General features: G+C 41.2%; 1 long non-coding RNA gene across 2 annotated transcripts in view; it reads right to left on the bottom strand.

The window, feature by feature from the left end:
* Positions 1-16,132, bottom strand: part of LOC112993648 (uncharacterized) — a 70,514-nt gene that overhangs the window by 42,972 nt on the left and 11,410 nt on the right. The window contains exons 1-3 of one of the 2 annotated variants that reach the window (XR_010389762.1): positions 8,838-9,124; positions 8,662-8,747; positions 816-969 (exon numbers count right to left, since the gene is read on the bottom strand). This is a non-coding gene — a long non-coding RNA (uncharacterized LOC112993648). Of the gene's footprint in view, positions 1-815; positions 970-8,661; positions 8,748-8,837; positions 9,125-16,132 lie in introns of those variants that run through there. The other variant, XR_010389761.1, reaches the window with a different exon arrangement.

The following is a 16,132-nucleotide window of genomic DNA, read 5'->3' as shown; positions in this document are numbered from 1 at the left end:
TGAAAGAGAGAAATGACAGAATATAAAGGATTTTCCTACTGATCTCATGTCAGCTGGGTTACTCCACGATGACACATCTTTCATCAGAACCCCCACCAAAACTAGATGAAACCTCTGTTCCCCCAAAATGTCCATCTTTCTTTAGCTGGACTTTCCTCATCGTCATGTTAATTTGCTACATTCCCACACATTTCTGTATGTGTGCAACTTCAGTTAATGGTTAAAGTTGACACATTTCTCTTCTCAGTTTTTATAAAATATAAACTTTAAAAAAGTGCTTATTTATCAGGAATAAGATCTAATGATATAAGTGCCTCTACTATGCAGCTGCACCTATACTAGAAGGGTTATACTGTGTAAACACTCCCATGCATAAACAGGAACAGCTACATTGGCACAGATGCTGTGTGTAGACCAGGCACAAATTTATGACACACTCCATTCCTGCCCCCAAGCCCTCCTGGACCAGAGTCATTAGCAATGCTGTACATAAGTGAACTGTGAGTCTAGCTACAGGGGAGGAGGACTGAGCACTGAACACGTCTCGCTCGAGGTCTGTGTCTTGAGCCATACTCCACATGATGTCATTAGACATTTTTCATGCTTTATCATCATCTGTAACAGCCCTTCATGGAAGATATTTCCTTCCTAAACATCCCTCCCACTTCTGCCCATTCCTCACGAAAGAAAGAGGACTGCTCTGTTTCTTTAATCCAAATTTTGTCATCCTTTTTCTGTATCCCTTCCAGTAAGTATAGGCAGACACTGAGAATGGCTTTTGTGCCTCGGGGATGGATGCTTTAAGGGTAACTGACCTCGCTCTCCACTGGGCTGATTTGCACATTCTGCTTCGAAACAGTGGCTGCTAGAGTCAGCTGGTGCTCACAGCGTGCAAGGGTCCTTTCTGACTTGTGTCTTGCCTTACCAATAAAAATTCTTCCTAGTTATGAGCGCCTGAGTCACAGATCTCTGTAACGAATCAAAGAACACAACAGATAACTATCTGCATAAACATGTTTGACAAGACTCTACCTGTGCTAATCATTGTTTTTCCTGGTTTCATGGGTTTTGGCAGAAATCATCCAAATACCCATGCCTGCATGGCTGTTACCAGAAAACAGACTAAACTAGTAGATTCTGTCCTAAGGAACACAGTACACTAACACAAGATGTTTCTCTATACTAGAGAGATAAGTGGATAATAGGTAGTACTTGATAGACCTGAAGCAAGAAGTGAGAGAGTAGGATGTGACAATAAAGGTGTTATTTAGAGACACAGAAGTAAGACTAATCAAATCACTGACAATAGCAGTGTGAGGACAGATACATGGACCAAGAAATAACAATAGGAAAACAACATTTTAAGTTGTCACCTATTGTTGTTCCTGCAGTCTCCTTATGGTCTCATCTCACTGTCATCAGTAGTGACTTGTGCAGCTATTAATAATACTGTTGCTATCTCGACACTCTGCTCCCCGATCTCCCATTTCAATGCAATAAGTACTTCAGTGCTCTGATCATTATTCAGTGAGGAGGTACACTGCTCCCACAAACATTTTTTATGCAGAGGACTTTCACATAGTTCTCCTGGATATCATACCCATAGATATAATCCTGGAAGAATTCCTGGTAAAAATCAAGCAAAGTCTTGGTGACCTACAGTGCAAGCCTAAAGGCATGGTCCCCAGTTCTCACTGGCCTACAACAGGCAGGTAAACTACTGTGGGACTAACACTATGTTTGGCTCTTCCTGTCAGATATAGTGGTGGCAGCCCCCAAAGCTAGGCGAGGGGAATACTGGTGACATGTAGTCCACAAATGATAGATGTAGACCTACAAGAGAGCAGGCCCAAAGGTGGAAGCTGTCCTGTCTCACAGGGCACGTGATCGGTCCACGTCACGACACAGACTGCTTTCTCCTCAGCTGGAATGGAATCAAGGGCTTCACCACACATTTGTGCTCTGCACTAGGTCTGGGTAGCTGCTTGCTGTTTTGGAAGTTTGAGAGCAAGGGAGCCTTTGGAGACTGGTCAGGAAAATTGATTCATACACCCGGACAACTGGACTGATCCAAGACAGACAGTGTTTGGAAACAGGAAAACTGCAGGGAACCAACTTTCCTCAGAAGCAGGTGATGTAACGTCTCTGGAAAGCAAGATGGACAGCAAACTCTGATGCATCCTCTCTGTCACAAGAACAAGAACTGGGCATGGAGGCTATTCATACAAACGTGGGAAAAAGCAGAACAGAGGGAGGAAGGAACAAGCAGAAGGGGAGGAGGAGGTGCTGAAAAACGGCAGGGGGAACAGTTCTTTCTGGGAGAGAGTAGAAAGGATTTTGCGTTGAGCAAAGCTGTCGCCAGTTATTTTTGTACAGATTTTAAAGTTCATCGAACCCAGCTCTGGAAGTTGCATGTTGTGTTTTTGGCTGGCGATATCAACATACCATATGGAGAAGCCTCAGTCTGAGTTTTACAATATTGTTTGGATTTGATATTGACGTATTTTCATTACTGAACCTGCCTTGAATTGCATGTTCTTTTCTTTTGATGTATGATGGGTGAAATAAACCTATAAAAAAAAGACAAAACTAAAAACAACAAAAGAAATGCTCACGGAAATTCCTATATTTTGAATTAGACCTGAAATTCATTGATTACAGTAGCTTGCTTTTAACTACACCTACCAGATATGGTAGGGTACAAGATATGAGGAAGAGGCAAGAAATACTGTATTACAGTGATGTTTTATGGATGCTGCTTCTCCATCTGTTTGTCCCATTATTATTGGGCTGCTTCCCTGTTTTACAGACTTGCTGAACTAGCAGGGTAAAGGAGGCGACAGTCTAAAGATAGTCCTTCCATTTACTGATGTAATAAGAATTGAAAGGCAACGGCTCCCATCTTCCAAGCACTGAGAATATCCTTAGCAGAAAATAATCTGGGACAAAAATTTGGAATGGATGAAAGCATCGAGACTGAATGAAATGGGGAGCCTAAAGAAAATGTACTGGAGAACAGACTGAACCTGAGGTCCCAGAGACACAGGTGTCAAAAACCACTTTCTGGTTTTGTAGGCTTAGCTTCAGAAATCTCTACTTATAAAGCTGTTGGTTTTTAATGTTTTAGAAATTGCGCCATATTTAATTTGAAAAGTTCAGAATTTTTGTCACTCCAGACCACTGATCACAGCTGCCAAAAGCAAGAATGTCGGGTAGTTGGACACCACACAGCTAACCCGCTGACCTGATCAGAGCACAGGGTATTAGACCCTGGGGATCAGATCTAAGGGCAAGGAGAGCTACAGCCTTTCAGTTCAGCCTGGCTAGTGCCTGAATGGAGCTACTGAAAAAGAGCAGGAAAAGTCAGAGGGTGAACAGAAGTCTCCAGCCATGAGAATGACTATCAAGAAACACAGCTTATTTTCAGAACTGGCATGCAGTAAGGATGTCAATTAATTACACAGACTGTTGTCCATGGGGATCATGAGAATCCCAAGAAGCATCCTCGGAGTTTCTCTGAGGAGTTGCAAGAATGTAGAAGAAGCCTAGAGAGGCCAGCTGCAAAGACCGAAGGCCCAAATTGGCTCTTGGGTCCCTGAACCTATTTTTCTTCTAATGTACTAAGACTTTCTAGAAAATGAGTACTGTTCAGTACATTCTTATGCTTAACACTTTGAGTTGTCATCTTGGAAATGGTCTCCTGTTGCTACTGTAATATGAAACCTAATGGTCAACAGTACCTAGCCACCGTCCTGGGCTAGATTTGAACCTGTAAGCTGGACATTTGAAAAAATCTGCATTTGTTAAACTTCTCTCCCGCCAGCCCCTGTCCCTAGTTGATACCTTCTCCTACAACCTGCATGTTAATAAACCATACTTTCCTCTGCTAATTACCATCTGCAGCATGAAATCAAGCAGTAGTAAGATGCCCTCCTACGCATATCTTCCCCCACCTTGCAGCCCATGCTGTGCCACACCGCATATTTGCATTTTCAGAGACTGCTTGACTGAAATGTAATTTAAGATATACAGATCATCTGTTTACAGTAACAAATTACAGTAATTTCAGTGAGGCTTTCGTTAAGAATGTCACTCCTAATGTGGCTATTTTTGATATGCAGTTAAAACACAAGAAAGATGATTGTGTGAAGATCAGAAGGCCTGCAAAGACATTAGATGAAGAAGGACAACTGTACTATTTTTTCCTACAGATACTAGAAAAGCTTTACTGAGAAAAAGCCTCTTTTTCCTTCCTGGAAAAGTCTAAGAAATTATTTGCATGTGACTGACGCAGTACTGTGTGATATTCACACCCCTTTAACTGATATGGGTCATACTGGGCAGGAGAGAAACCTGCTAACCATGGTCTTGCTCTAAAACCTCTCTTGAGCATTTCTCTAGCAATGACTACTGCACTCCCTCCCTTGCCACCTTCTACCACTTAGCCATTCTACAGGCTATAGTATACATTAATCTTTCAGACAGTAGCGGGAACTATGCAACACGAGTTCAAATTGCTTTGCTGCTGGATTCATCCCATGAGATCTTCTATTACTGGTTAAGGCCTCTGGTCTGAATTTATTACAGCCCAGTGACATGGGGTTCACAATACTCTGAGGTTTACTACCACAGAGCCAGCACATGGGAATCTTTATCACTGGTCTCCTGACACATTACTTGCAGAAAAGGTGGCGTTAGTAAAGATTTAGAAACATGTCTGGAAGGCAAAGGGAGTTATTCAACTACACTTGGAATCAAAGTTCCCCTGGAGCACATAGTTTGCTCATTATAGTGGCCACTGGTAGAGAAATTTAGAGACTTGTGACCAATACCGAGTCGTATCTTTGATCTCATTGTAGATATTCACTGGACAGAAAAGCATCATTGGATTAAATATTTTCAGGATTTTTTTGTACGAATGGGAAAAAGAAAAGGGAAAAGGTATAGGCTCATTCCTAGTTTACACTGGAGGTCGCAACTGAAAACTGAAGCCATATATTGGGAAAAACAAAAACAAAACCTCCGAAACCCACTGCCCTTGATGGTGCAGGGAAGTTAAGCTGATATAACTTACGTGTCTTTAGTTGACATGATTGGTAGTCCCACCAGTCTGCTTTACTTGCTGCTTAGTTCCCAACAATCTGCTGGTGCTTCTGAAAAAGATTTTGCACCTCTGCTAGTCCTGGAATAGGGAACAGCAGGAAGGAGAGAAAAAAACCTGCTGCTGAAAACTCTACAGTCATTTCTAGTTGTAAAAGCCTTTGTACAACATTACCGCAGCTCCAGCAGCTCAGAATCTTTAAAGGTATTTACTACCACAAGCACTGCCGAGGTAGGATGTAGTAATATCACCCCTCCAGCAGAGTGGACTGAACTGCTGAGTGATCAGACAATTTGCTCAAAGACACCTGAAGTGATGGTGTAGGGTGTGCAACTCAGGACTACCCAACCTTTTGACTGGTTCAACTGAATGCTGTTCCTCTGTTTTCATTCACGCTGTCAACATATCTACTAATTCATTCTAAGTTCTAAATTAAATTAAAACTTAAACATTACTTGCACAAAGAAAAGTTTTTCCATCAGAAGTCATAGCTGAGCGCATTAAAACTTCAAAGTTTTAGAAGTCATTCTGGAACCCAGATTCCCACCAAATTCTGCTAGCTGCTTGTTTGGATCTCTTTATCCTTGATTCAGCTCTCCCATAAAACATTTGATTTCTTGGAGCACACTGAAGGCCAGAATTAACCTGAGTACCAGAAAACAAATTTCTTTTTGAACACACAAATTAAATTCAAAAAATTTAATGCAAGTTTTCATTTAGGTCTATTAGTAATTGTTATTTGGAATGACAACCTCAAGTTTGGAGAAACACTAGAAATGCTAGTTTGGTTCAATTGATATGGTTATCCTCTGTGAAATCCAGCTCTCTGCAAAACCCTGGCCTCCTAAAGTCAAAGCAAATCGAGAGGCCAGCAGTGAATCTCCTGTGGGCATTAATGATCAGTGTCACATTTACAGAGACGCCACCTTCTTCTTCGCGTGGAGATGAGAATGAGACCCTCTGCTGTCTCCAGTGGGAAACTGAAAGGAATAGAAACGGGCTAAAACAGCTTTAAATTCTTAAAAATTGGACAGATCTAGTACAAGCCCTATCAACAGATTACTGCTATTAACAAAATTCTTCCTTTTCTTCATGTGAGGAAGAACACAAAGCACTGATGAAATCTACCTAATACCACAAAACGAATTGCCTTTTGGGCAGAAAAGGCATTTGTAACACAAGATGAGCAATTTTATGCCTAAAAAACTCCAGAGCCTTGTTGTAGAATAAAAACAGCTGCAGATTTGTGGTACCTTTAATCCACGAACCTCAGGATTTTTTAATACCGTCATCCTTATTTTACAGATGAGAAAACTAAGGCAAAAAAGAAACAATGCATGATCATGATATACACAATCAGTGGTGACTTGGTTTCCAGATCTGTTCTAAAATTTTCTCTCATAAAGGGTTGGATTCTTATTTTTAATAAACTGATGTCACCCCTTTAAGCTATACCAATTTATTCCAATAAAGACAAAGAGAGTACAGAAGCCATGCGCATAATAATGGATTAACTTAGGATACTAAATGTACATATAAATTACTGTTTTGTAGGGATGCAGCTATAATAAACTGCAGAAACTTTCTGTATAAAATAAACAGGGACCTGATATGACAGAAAGGTACAGTCTTATAGGTAGGAGACAGTTCTGGAAGAAAGATATGAAACTCTGACACCCATATTAGAAAGGCATCACTTCACTTCTTTTACTCTTCAAAGAACAACAGGTATGCGCATCAGCCATAAGCAGCAAATTTCTACCAAAAGCCTGGAATTGTTTCATTTATAAGGCAGACGAATTGACTCACAGAAATTCAGGCCAGCAGAAGAGAAAAGCAATACTGCAAAACTCACTTTATTTTTTTCAGATTGACAGATTTCAGTAATTATTTTGAACTATTTTTCTCCATCTCTGACCTTCTGGCCAGAAGCAAAATACTGGTGTTGCAGAGAAACAGCCATGTCAAACCCCTTTAGCTTATCTGAACCCAAACACCATTTGAGAGGAAGAACAATTCTGCGGTTAAGGGAACTGAGAATCATATTCTAGTCACAGCTTCCTCTGTGATCATGGGTGTTTTAAACTTCGTAATCATTCCTCTGGTAAAAGAGAGATTATAGGAGAATTTTATTCATCAGTGCTTGTGAGCATGCTTGGATACCTGAGTATTAGCATATGATCAAGTCTCTATATGCAAAACCTCTACACGTTTTGGAGGTTCAACTACCACTGCATTTGAGTTCAAGCCATAAAATATATACCAGATCTCAGACACTCCTCATACTCAGATGTGCGGTTGCAAAGATATGGCCAATCTGCATACTGGGATACAACACGGATTTTATTATTCTGCAACAATTAGACTCACAGTTTTCATTTGGAATTCGTACAGGATTTTACTTTAAAAATTACTCAAGAGTGAAGAGATCATCAAATGGCAATACAAGTCTGGCAGACAAGACATCATTGTCTATAGTCAATCTCCATTATAGACACGGGAAGTGAGAGGCTGTGAGGCATATATTGCTTCTGCTGTATTTTTACCTGTACTGCCTATAGGCATTTCAGTTTCCAATCACTCACTAGTTCATACTGGGTCTACAAGAGTATGTGAGCTGGTGGCAAGCTCTCGTATCTGTCACGTTGAGGTTGAAAGAAAATCAGAGATTCCCCTACAACAAATAAATTGAGATAGATAGGTCCTTAAGACAAGCCAGCACTCTCAGAAAGAACCAGAAAACTATCCTTTGTTGGGGTCTCCTATTTCTGTAATGCACCTTTAAAGAGACAGCTCTGCTCCAGTCCACCACACAGTTCATTAGCAAGATATGGCATGATACATCAGATGGAGGTGTGCGTGGGAAGCAAAGTTCAATGTTTCACAAAGCATTTTGCAGATTTTGCAAATGCTGTTTTAAGCATATGTAGTATCATTTGCCAGAGAGCTCATTTAATTCCTTGCATTCAGGGCTCTGCTCACCAGAGGACTTCAAGGTACACAAGAAACATTTAATTAAGTTTCATAAATATTTCTGTAACAAAAGCTGAGTGAATTTTTGCAAGTGAAAGGAACCAAAATAGACTGACATCTCCATAAGCTGAACTCTCTGGTTTACTTACAAAGCAGTCCAAGGACAAACACAAAGCCAGCTTTCCTCCTACACAATATATGCCAACCTGAACAATCTTCTAGGAAAGTCAAGAAAGAATGCATTCATTCATTCGTTTTCTGTCCTAAGAATAACAACTAATGAGATATAGCTTGGGGAGGTGGGAAGAGGAGAAAAAAAATGTGTGTGAGGCAGGTACCTGCCTACCACAGGCTTGATGGAGACCACTGTATGACTTTATATGACCTTCAAAAAAAAAAAAAAAAAAAAAAAAACCAAAACCCCACAATTCCCCAACCCTCCCCCCCCCCAAAAAAAAAACAAAAAACCCCAGGAGACATTCAAAAAGCAGGCTTTCTTACAGGGAAAGCATATGCTCTCCTACCTATCCTGACCTTAGATGCTTCCTTCAAGAAAAGAGATGGAGTACAGCACAAATAAAACTTACATTGCTGCTTGAGCCATATCAACCTTTTCAGTAGCAGGAGTGCTTCAATCTCCAGATCCATTAGGAAGGAACTGACATTTATAGCCCTATTGAAAACACAAATAAAGAAAAGGAATGAAGAGGCCAGTTGTTTCCCCTGCCTTCCTTCCTCCCTCGCCTCCCCCTCACCGACATACCCTCCGGGAAGAAAGATAGGACTCTCTTTTGACTTTGCAGAACAGCTGGTCTCTCACTAACAAACGATAAACCCAGAAGAGGAAGTTTAGGAGCGATCAAACCACTGAAGCTACCCAATTGACCTCAGAGTATCGCTTCCTTTGTACTAGAGAAACCCAACAGTTCCTAACTAACAAAGTTAAGGCATTTCTCCAGTTCAGAGAAGTCTGTTCTGCCGGATATACATTGCTAACACTTCACACAACGGCTCAACTCCTGCTCTTGTTTTCCTTTGAAGAATTCCGGAAAACCACTGCTGTGTTGACCGTCAGGCCACTGACAAGTGCTGTGAGCCTTACACACATGAGACTATGGTTTTAGGTAGTAATTTTAAAGGAGTTGTCTCTAACAAACAGTATTTTCTCATTTCTTCAGGGGCGTATCATTTGCTTAATTATTTAAGCAGTGTTAGGTTTTCATTAACCAAAGGGAAGCAAGAATTTCAGATCAGTAAAGCAGGTGATGCAATTCAAAACAGATTCCTCAAAAATGCCTTCATTCTGGGTGTTGCACTCAGCTGGAAGAGCAAAGGCATTCTTCATAGCAAAGACTGACTTTTCAGAAATAGAGAGAGTAAAAATGATGGCAGGCTGTCTGCATTATTGTTCATTATTAGTGGTAGTGCAGAATGAGAGCTATGAAAAATGCCAGGTCAAGCAGAGAGACAGCATGTTCATTAAGAGTTTCAGACAGTAGTTAAAATCTGTCAGACAGCAAAAAGCTGCACAAATTCCTTAAGCAGCTCAGTTCCAACAGTACATATTAAATGCAGTGGGAATGGCGTATTCCTCAAGCCATTTCCAAAGGATTGGCCTCAGTTAAGACCAGGGGACCAAAATAATTAACATGAAGGTCTTTGACTAATGCCCCATATTCAGTCTCAAAGGTAGTGCAGGGCCTGCAGGAATAGTCTTGTCAGAAGCATTGTCCAGCACGCTGAGCAACACAGGAGAGTGTTTTAATTACTATTGACTGCAGCCACTTTTCATAAGAGTGCCTAGGCTTCTGGAAACTGCACCCAAAGCCCACAGACTGCCCAGAGTAGCCCCTCTTTGGGATGCCTCATCTTGATGCTCCCATCCATACGTCTGCCTCTACAGTCCCTGCATTCAAGTGAAGAGAAGGTCTGCTGGTAACAACCTGGATATCATCCCATCAAGCCAAACTTTATATCCAGCTGCTATTACAGGTGGGCTTGAAGTAGCAAATTTAGATCTTCATGCTGCTATAAACTGGCAGATACTCAGATGCAAGATTTGGGCCCTGTCTCCTATTTCCAGCAGATGTGTGAAAAAGCCTGAAAGTTAAGTAGTGGCAATCTTTAGCTTGGGCATATGCTGCAATAACACACCGTGAAATTATCATCTATTCAGCGATGACTTAATCTTTGACCTGAAAAGTATCCTATTCCCCAAGAGGGGGAAGCAGTATTGTCCAGTCAAAGGCTATCACTCACAAACCAGAGGCATGTTGTTACTGATAACAACTGTAATGAATCCCAAGCAGAGCCACCTTCCCTGGCAGGCTGCTGTTTGGGCTTGAAAAACAGTTTCAGAATAAATAAAACAAAAACAGAAGCCATCACATTAGCTACTGAATTTTCACCTCCTACTCAAATACTCTGTACTGATCCACTCTGGGTTCTGTCAAATACAAGCAATTACTCTCAATCAGAGATGCGTGGCATGGAGGGAGTGACTTGGTGCATTCCTTGGGGTGGGTGGATATTTTTATACTAATTCAGATAATGGAACTGGCTTGCCGAGTGGGAGAGGACTATTCATTTCCAAGACTACCTCCCAGCCCCCTTCCATTCCATTCCTTGATTTTTAACATACTCCCACTGCTTTATGACTGGTGCATTACACATAATCAGCTCCTGAGGTGACTAGTTCTGGGTAATGGGAGAGGAGAATTGCTCACATTCCAAGGTTGGGCGAGTTGTTGGGGTTTTTTATTATTTTTTGGGGGGAGGGGGAGTGTATTACATGTAACAGTATGTTTATTACGCTGCACTGCAGCAAAGCCACATTTTTTCTGCCTATCTCCCCTCAAATTACACAATTTAGAAAGGTAGCTGAAAATGCCACAAACAAAGAAATCAGATGACGCCCTCATTGCAGAAGCAAGACCCAGCCAGCCCATCCTCAGCTTTATGTAACTTATTCTCTAAAGGTACCAGAGAGCAATTGTTTCAGCCAACGCCAGGATAGCAGAGCTGCTGTCTGACTTCTGTCTCATCCATCCAACTTTCCTGACATCTCTGGTTAGCGCTTCTAGGCAGATATCCTGGACTGACAGCTAGTTTGGGCATGCACTAACTTCTCCCCATTTTGCTGAGCCACCATTTGTATTTCTAGTCCCTTTCATTTGTTGCCATATGAAAAAGTGAGTGAGGAGAAAGCTTGTGCTCTCATGCTTAGGCTGCTCCTGGTGCATTGCAGACCTACGTTTGGTCCAGGCAGGTTATGCCAAAACACAGCTGAGACCTAGAACCTCCTTCCCAGTTCCAGCTACCCCAAATCCATCAGTCCGTTGCTTTGCTCAGGTCCATTAGGCTTGTGTGTAAAGCGATGTTTTGTGTCTACAATGTTGCAAGAATTTGATGGTGTTTGTAAAGAGCTTATTTTGCCCTGAAGTACTAAAGAGTAGTGTCTACTTGCTGGTAAGTTCTTTTTGCAATCATGCTGGCACAGTCAGTGAAAAGAAAAAGAAGGGAAGTACTTTAATATTATTCAAACGTAGTGTACTCCTCTGTTAAGCACCCTGGGGCAATTATGCCATTTTTATCACTGTCAGCCTAGTTACCTAGATGGCACAGAGATACCTTCCTGGAAGATAAGGTTTCTCTCCCTCCACTTTTGGGTACAAATTCTCCAGAAGAGAATGAAGGAATTACTTACCCCAGACTGTCCAAGGATAGTATTACTGAAATCTCTTTTTAGCTTTATCTGCACTAGACAGCTTGCAACTGCAGTGGTCTGAGGCATCCTGGTAAGCAGACACATTTTCAGATCCACCACTGAGAGTACACAGCAATATGGGAGGTTGCAATCTAACATGGAGAATTGTTTTAGTTCAGAATAGGTCTCTCATAAAAAAGCATGTCCCTTGCCAGCCTAATATTGCCCACTGTACACCAGTTCAAGTGCCTAAGAGCAAATAAATTAGAGGCACACTCAGATCTCAGTGTTCACTACAGGGACACCTTGTCAGAAAATTTCACCCAAGAGATATGTAACACGGTCTTCAAATACATTACCAATTATATCGTAGTAGACAGCTGGAAGTCAAACAGCAGCTATAAAAACCTTTGAGATGTCACAGTGGCACCTTACAAATTTCTGTCTAGTGTTCAATACCTGTTATCATTTCTACCACTTTATTCTCTCCTCTGTTATGAATCACTGATTTTCCTGATACAACACACACACCGAGCAGGTAGTGTAGCTGGCTGAAGAGAGCAAATCTCAGCTCCGTGTAGTTCCATAATGAAGACAGATAGTAACATCCTTTTATCATTCAAAACAATGCAGAAGAAACCAAGGACTTATCTACCGCTGAAAATGTATTTAGAATAAGGCAGATGAGAATTTGAAGACAATAGCTATCCTTGAACGAATTGGTATTCACACTTAATCCGGAATAAAAGAATGACTGCTGTGATTTACCTTCTTCAAAGATTTGTCTTCCAAGTAAAAGATGATAAAGTGATGGAGGTACTATTTCTAAAATAAGCAAGGCCACAAATGAAATTATGCTGGACTACTGTGCAGATAAATCCTCAGATTTTTTAAAAACCCACAAGCCTTTAATATGGAAAAGAGAGGAACAATCATTTCTAAGGTAACATGTCAGAACATAGGCCTAGTATCAATATGCAAGGGCAGGTGATGAGAAGGGAAATATAATGGAGAAAAATTTTTAAATTTGCCTATGTGTAAGGAAACAAAATTACTCACTTCTCCCAACCTGAACTATGATGATTTTTTTTCCTGCTACATATATTTAGGCTTCCAGTCCAGAATCAGACCTACATTAGCATCATGGTTCCGAGTCACTCAGCTGATGCAGGCACGTGGAGTTCTCCAGCCGAAGAACCTAAGCCTTTCCCCATTAAAAACAGAAACAGAGGGTCTCCCCCCCTCCTTTTTTTTTTTTTAAAACATATTGCTCTTAGGAGTATCAACGGCTTTAAAACTATGTCATCCAAGTGTTGTAACATACAATTTGAATTCTTTTCAATGTCCAGCCTGGAACCTGAAAACAAATGTTACCTTCTGTGAAAGTCCAGTTCATTTCAAATTCAACCCCCTTTATCCCCTTTGTGCAACTTCCCATGAGTTAAGTGGAGGCCTTTCCCTTGAACTGGGGTAACGGGGAAAGCAACTACTAAAATACTATGATGCCTGACCATTGCACATGACTTTTAGCGTGAAAGATAAAGAAATAACCCCCATTGTGCCAGTACTCCTGGAACACTTGAAGCCTGAACGTTAGCGAGCAGTAAAAGGCTAACGAATACTGAAGGTACCAACAAGAATGGTATTTTACAACTCACTTCAAGAAGTGCTGACTAGAGTAGTTGCCATAATAATGTCTCATTTTATCAGGTATTTTAAATGAAGAGGATTTAAATGAAAAAAACACAACCAAATTGCGTATCCCACTGCTGATTAACCAGCAGTTTGTCTCTCAAGCCACTATTAACAAGCAAAGAACAACGTTTCATCATCCTAATGGATGAGGGCACTTTTGCATTAAGTCAGTCACTTGCCCATAAATCAGAGCTTATCAAAAGCAACATTTGACGTGCTTACAGAGGAGTAAGAAAGGAACTCAGCAAGCAGCAGGCTGAATGAGCGCACAGAAGTGTGCTATACGCTGGACCAAATGTGCGTATCACACAGAGATTCAGCACAGCTAATGACATCTTTTCTTGCCAGGCATTAAGATGCCATTAACCGGTGAATCATTCCGCCATCTGCAAAAAGCAGGTCCTTCCTCTCCCCCTCCCCTCACTCAGGACAAGCAAGGGGAAGCTTGAAAATGACTTTCAGCTCTTTTAATTTGTCCTTATGAGCAGTTTCATTGTCTGCCTTGGTGATATAATTGGTGATATTTCCAGTTGTCTCTCAACTGTTTTTTCCTACAGAGTAGCAGAACACAGAGAGACCAACGGGTTTCAAAACCGCATATACACCAACATTAAAAATGACAACCAAAATTGACACCTTTGAAAACAGCTGTGCAGACAAATAGATGGTTTCACATTCATTGCCATTAAGAAAAGCAGCATTCGTTTTAGAGCCAGGACTGAAGATATATGCAATATGATACAATGGATGATTAAGCTGGGCGACAAGTAAAACTGAGCCTAGGTACCTGCTAAGCCCCCAATCACATTTCAAGAGACCATGAAAAACTTCTGGAAGATCAGACAGAAAGAGCAGTTTGGCTTGCAGGTCAGCGCCTGCCACACCAGTTTTATTTGGTGGCTCGGTGCACTGTTGCCATACGGAAACCCGCTACAAAAAAGGAACTTGTCACCTGCCTATTGCAGCTGTCAGGTGACAGCAGTATGCCAGGCATTATTTCTCTTCCTCATTCCCAGGAGGCCAAATATTCAGTCAACCATCAGGACGGCCAGACCCAAGACTGTCAGAGTCCTGAGTTACTGGTTCAAAAGTCACTGAGAGTGTGGTTCCCTGGGAACTTCTTCAGCAGCGGTCTGCATCCCACATCGTTCCCTCGTTCCCACCACCAAGCTGGCACGGCTATTTGCACACCCACGCTGGCAACCAGAGCGGGTAGCTGATCCAGATGCAAAAAAAGGTATTTTTTGCTGTGCCAGCACAATGGAGAACCTGGCATGAAAGCTCGTTAAGATGACCTCAGCAACATTGCCATAAAAAGCAAAACCACCGACAAATGACCTGTTCTAACACACAAGTTCTATTTTTTTTTGACACTGATTTTCAAAATAGTTACAGTGCAATTCAAACCTTCTATTAGGCGGTATCTCAGTCCTCACAATTTTTTTTTAACATTCATCTGGCTTCCAGATCAAAATGAGAGCATGCCACTAATAGTCTTGAAATTAGCTTTTAAAAAAAACAACAAACCAAACAACAAAAAAAAGTTCAGAGAGTCTAACTGATTTCACAAGCATTTAGAGAGACTTTTAAGTTCCTTCTCGTGATCATCACATTCATTTCATAGTCAAGAGTTTTTGTTCTCTTTTATTCTTAACTCTCAATGTTCAAATTTCAAGTGTGCTGCTTAGCAGCAGTTGGTCAGGGGACTCGGTTCCCACTCTCGGATGGGATGAGTACCTAAGCACTGAGTTTTTATGGCAGTCAAAGCTTTAGAAGCATCCACATCATTGCCGTGCCACAAACATCATCTCTCCATAGGATTTCCTCCTTCCCTTCCCTATCCTCAAATATCTTCAGCTTGTATGCTCTATCTTCCAGTTGCCAAATAGTTTTCCCACTGTGGCCATAATGGCAGGTGTAGGAATTGCAGGGGCAGTGAACATCTCACAAATCTATCTACATGACAATACTCCTCCCAAATCATTATTTTGTTAACTGCACAGCAGTTAAGCTAAGGCCTCAGCATTAGGCTCATGGGATATTAGAATTACACTGGGCGAAAAGGATATGAACATAACAGGAAGTGCTAATACAGCACACACAAAGCAGGTCTTTCTGTCTTTTTGCATCAGGTATGTGTCAGTAACTCAACAACATTTCTTATTTTAAGAGAAAAAAAACCTATAAAAATAGTTTTTATTAAAAAAAAGCTGTAAAAAATACTGTGGGCAGCAAACAACTTCCTGTGCAAGCATCCGTGGAAGCTCACTCCCTGCACAAAGTTTTATTTTTCTCTTGGTGATTTATCCACAACTCAAATCTCCACGTCCTCCCCACCCTTCGGTGGCTGCCAGTTCACACGCAGTTTTGAGATGTGATCCTCATCGATGCATCTCATGAGGCTTTACAATGTAACCTTAATTTTCCACTCTGGCCAACTCTCTCACCCTTAAACTTCCCACAGGGCAAGAATTTGAGAGAAACTAAAGAGGAGTCAGTCACCTCACTTCACATTTCAACTGAGTGCCTGCAGCCCAAGTTGAATCAGAGCCTTTTGATATTGAGTCATTTTGTCTAGTTTGTGATAAGTTAAATGGGATAGAAATCCTATATATTATTAACAGAATTATTTCAAAACAAGGAGCTAAGATAAAAGC

This window comes from Dromaius novaehollandiae, chromosome 6 (assembly GCF_036370855.1).
Source record: "Dromaius novaehollandiae isolate bDroNov1 chromosome 6, bDroNov1.hap1, whole genome shotgun sequence".
NCBI lineage: Eukaryota > Metazoa > Chordata > Aves > Casuariiformes > Dromaiidae > Dromaius > Dromaius novaehollandiae.
Note: the sequence above shows the minus strand (reverse complement) of the source record. Positions and strands in the feature narration are given on the sequence as shown.